Source organism: Adelges cooleyi, unplaced genomic scaffold (genome assembly GCF_023614345.1).
Source record: "Adelges cooleyi isolate 19-005CV unplaced genomic scaffold, UGA_ACOO_1.1 ACOO_flye_CR_arks_rails_tigmint_CR_PRNA_338, whole genome shotgun sequence".
Lineage (NCBI taxonomy): Eukaryota > Metazoa > Arthropoda > Insecta > Hemiptera > Adelgidae > Adelges > Adelges cooleyi.
In genome coordinates this window covers 25,362-29,962 of record NW_026096011.1, presented here as the reverse complement: position 1 = coordinate 29,962, position 4,601 = coordinate 25,362, and the positions used below count along the sequence as shown (strand labels likewise).

The window sequence follows — 4,601 nt, the reverse complement described above, 5'->3', positions numbered from 1 at the left end:
TTTATGTATAAATTCTGTACTCTATTAAATAAAATATTAATATAAAAATATAAAATAATCCAGTTTTAGTTAATGATCTATGTATGTTATAATAATTTCAGTGGATTATATTTATATGTTGACTGTACCAGGTAATATTTTTTATTAAAATGTATGGAAGTCTTTCTACTATATTAATTGAAATTCATTAAGTTTTTTTTTTTAATTTCAGATCAAGCCGCCACTAATGTCGAAAATATATCTAGTAATATATTATTTCATTATCATATTTATTGTAGTTTACGCAAAGGAATATTAAAATAATTTACACATACATATTAGGGTGACGCAAAAAAAATCTATCTTCGAAATTTTATTGGGCTTACATTTTAACTTGTTCTATACATTAAAAAAAAACCTTCTAACAGATCACCTTTTAAATTAATAGTAGCTTTTATAAAAAAGATATCCCTAAATATTCAAACCCCTAACTTAAAAATAAGTAATGTTTTTGGTAATTTTTATAGATTTACATGGGGAATTTTTCTATATAAAACAATTTTAGCTTTCTAAATAACATTTTTTCGATTTAATAAAAGATTCTTAATATGTAATATTTAAAATATTATATATATGGTTATAAAATATAATTTATATAAGAGTGGTTTATGAGTTACATCTCATTTCTTAAGCTATTATTTTATTTCATTACGTGTGGTATCTATGGTAAGCATGTTATGTGTAGTAACCGTTGTATGTGAAGCATGTATGGAAATCATGGCATGAGTGGTAACCGTGGTGTATGAGATAACCGTTGTAACTTCTGTTGTAAATTGTGTGTGACATTGACAAAGGTTAGTTATCTGTGGTCCGTCACCCCCGCAGTATTTAATGACTACAAACCCTTTTTGTGGTACATAGATAAGAGGATATTAATTATGATAATGATAACGATAATAATAGCGGTTACAGTTATTACCATAGATACCACACATACCACATGCGTTAAATTAAATTAATAAAACTAAAAAAAAGTAATAAACGAGATGGATACTATAAATTTTGTCGAACAATTTTTCCAACACAAGTTTGTATGAGAACTTTATTTTGGTGAACAAAAAATACACTGTATCTATTAAAAAGAAAAGTGTTTGTGACCGTAAGTGGGCCATTTTGAATTTTGGATCATTTTTTAGTTTTTTTTTAACGAACCCTTTCGAAATCTAAAAGTCTCTAATGACCAACTTTTTGAGCAGAATAGTAATTTTTGAGCATAATCAGTTGATAACCAATTTCTAAACTGATCTTACTACCAGTTATCTCATGCAAAACTCCATACTATAAACTTATCAAATATTCAATATTAGATTCGTCTGTGTTCCTTGATAAGAATTATCCTAATCATGCTCTCAACTGAAATGTAAATGACTATATATACAAAGGATTAAGGGATGTCAACAAATCTGAAAAAATTAGGAAAATATCTATATATATTTTGATTTCTATTGTAATAATATATGTTAATTAAAATGTATTTTGTTTTGAATTATAGAATGCATAGAATATGAGCATACTGTGCAAAATGCAATAGTCAAGAGCATTGATTGTAAATATAAAAATTAACAATATTTTAATCGGTCAATTTACAAAGTTGATAATAATTATTATGATGTAAATTTTACAAAGTTTTATATGTAAATAAAAACCATAAGCACTCAATTTAAGTTCAAAGTAATAAAGCTGTATATTTTTTGCTTAAAGTACTAACGGTCGTTTGTGACATAACTTAAATCGTTAATTTAAATTATTCTACTAGAACAGTTTAAAGTTCATGCAACATTTTACAATGTTTTGTTTTGGTCTAAGTAATCTTAGTTTCGAAGTGACTTATATAGATAAGAAACGAACATTAAATTATATATTATCTGTATGCTTATATACAATTGTTGTTACAGGTATCAAGTCGGTGCCTGCTGCTGAAACTCTAGGTATTGAAGCATTTATTCGATAGTAGTTAGTAGCATTAAGATTAAAAATAGGATCGCGTTTTTACAAACAACCTGTATGGCAATTACATTTTTAAACAGATTTTTTCTTGTTCTTATTAGCCTTTGTCTGCTTTACAAAAAGATATCCATTATTAATAAATAACTACAATTATTAAATCATATAATTTAATCACTTCTGAATTAGTTCTTTCAACCAAAGGAAAGCATAACTTTTCATATAAACGACATTCGTAAAACAATTAAGTGACAAAAGTGCTAAAATTCAAAAACATCATTGCTTAGAATTGAAAGTGGTGATTATTTAAAAAGTTCCCAACAATATGGTAAAATTGTACAAACTACACAGATTCAAATGTAATGAAATCATGTCACAAGCAACTAACTTTTTTATTATTATTTATTTTAATATTTGTGAGATACATCACGATTTAATTATTTTTACAGTGAGGGAAATCAGCAAAGCTGATTTGAAAGTTGATAGTATGACAAGAAGAGATATGGTTAAAGTTTATATTAGAAATTTAATAAAATTTCCTTCAGGTAAACATCGATATTTTTCTTTTATAATCATTAAAAATCAATGAATTGGAATTTAAAAAATGTATTGATATTGTGTAACATTGCTGTAAAATTACAATATGGACACCATGTATATGGTATTATTTTCTCATGTACAAATGTACAAAGCCTAACAAGCCAAAATAATAAATATACCCTTTACCGCATAATTAATAGTTTATGGCGTATACGTATTTCGGCAGCAATGTTACCGTCATCAGGCCATACAATCGTCTGAGTATCTCAATACCTACATTTAATATTATAGAACTGTTTTCAGGTGGTCATTATAAATTCAATTCTCTTGAAAATTGCATTTTAATTGGATTATACATAACTTCATTGCTTCAAGAACATCAAGCACATAAATTTATGAAATCTGCAAGTGTTGACACTAATGATAATTGCACACTTACTTCTGCACAAGGAGATTTTACTTTCTACGCAACAAATATTATGATTGGCGTATATCAATATTGGCCGGACAGTCACAAAAAGATATTACTTGATAACATAGAATTGTAATTTCTGTTAGCTCAGCATTATATTTATTATTATATTTACATTATCTATTTTTATGAATAATAAATACATATTATGTTACAGAAACCTATTTTCATTATATGAAATTTGTTTTATATCGCACTAATATACCTGTAAAATTGTTAGCTATTTAAATGTATTTCATAATAAACAGTTTTCATCACGATTTTAAACACATTTGTTGGGTATTTGAATTTTTTATATTATTTCAATTTATTCATTATGATTGGATTCAATATGCTATTACAAGTGTAAAAAATGTCATCGGTTTACAGACGACAGTATTTGTTATTATTTCAATTTAAGGTTGATTATAGTTATCTATAAAAATGAACAATTATCTAATCGAAACACATTTTTCGAATCCATTTTATGTTTATATATGTAAGAAAAATTGTATGCGTGTGTGTGACATCGACAAAGGTTATTGGTTAGTTATCTGTAGTCCGTCACCCCCGCAGTATTTAATGACTACAAACTCTCTTTGTGATTAACAGATAAGAAGATATTAATCATAATAATGATAGAAATTATAATAGCAGTAAAGTTAACGACAACGATAAAGACAATAGTTAAGATAATTATTACAATAAAGATAATCATACACATAACAAGGTTACAGTTATTATCATCGATACCACACATACCACATGCGTTAAATTAAAAATAGCTTAAAAAACGAGATGGATATTATAGATTTTATCGGACCATTCTATCATAATAATATGTGTTAATTAAAATGTATTATGTTTTGAATCAGAGAATGAATAGAATATGAGCAACTGTGTAAAATGCAATAGTCAAGAGCATTGATTGTAAATATAAAATTAACAATATTTTAATCGGCCAATTCATAAAATTGATAATAATTAACATGTAATTATTAAAAAGTTCTATATGTAAATAAAAACCATAAGTATTCAATGTAAGTTCAAAGTAATAAAGCTGTATAATTTTTACTTAAAGTTTTGACGGTCGTTTGTGACATGACTCAAATCGTTCTTGTAAAATAATGTTTTATTTTAGTCTAAGTAGTCTTAGTTTTGGAGCGACTTTTATAGATAAAAAACAAACTCATAAATTATACATTAACTGTATATAGGTACTGAAGCATTTATTCGTTAGTCGTTAAGATTAAAATTAGGATCGCGTTTTTACAAACAACCTAAATGGCAATTCATTTTTTAATATTTGTTAGCTATGACGCGTTTAAATTATTTTTACAGTGAATGAAATCAGCAAAGCTGATTTGAAAGTTGATAGTTGTACAAGGAGATGTATGGTTAAACAACATATTAATTATTTAGTAAGGTATCCTCCAGATAAATATAATATGTAAAAAGTGGGTTTAAGTATTTAAAGTTGTAGTAAATTTTGAAATAATAATTAATATTCTATACATCAGGAAGTAAGTCACAATTTATAATTAATATATTGTTTACCTTTACACTAAAAATACGTAGTTATTAAGCCAGAAATTTGTATTAAAAACAATGTTGTTTTTAGAAGCAC

At 25.8% G+C, this 4,601-nt stretch overlaps 1 long non-coding RNA gene across 1 annotated transcript; it reads left to right on the top strand.

Annotated features, from left to right (window-relative positions):
- The first annotated feature begins 1,893 nt into the window (after positions 1–1,893).
- Positions 1,894–3,049, top strand: LOC126840056 (uncharacterized). The gene is made up of 3 exons (XR_007686027.1): positions 1,894–1,967; positions 2,433–2,528; positions 2,827–3,049. It is a non-coding gene; the product is annotated as an uncharacterized LOC126840056 (long non-coding RNA).
- Positions 3,050–4,601: the final 1,552 nt, after the last annotated feature.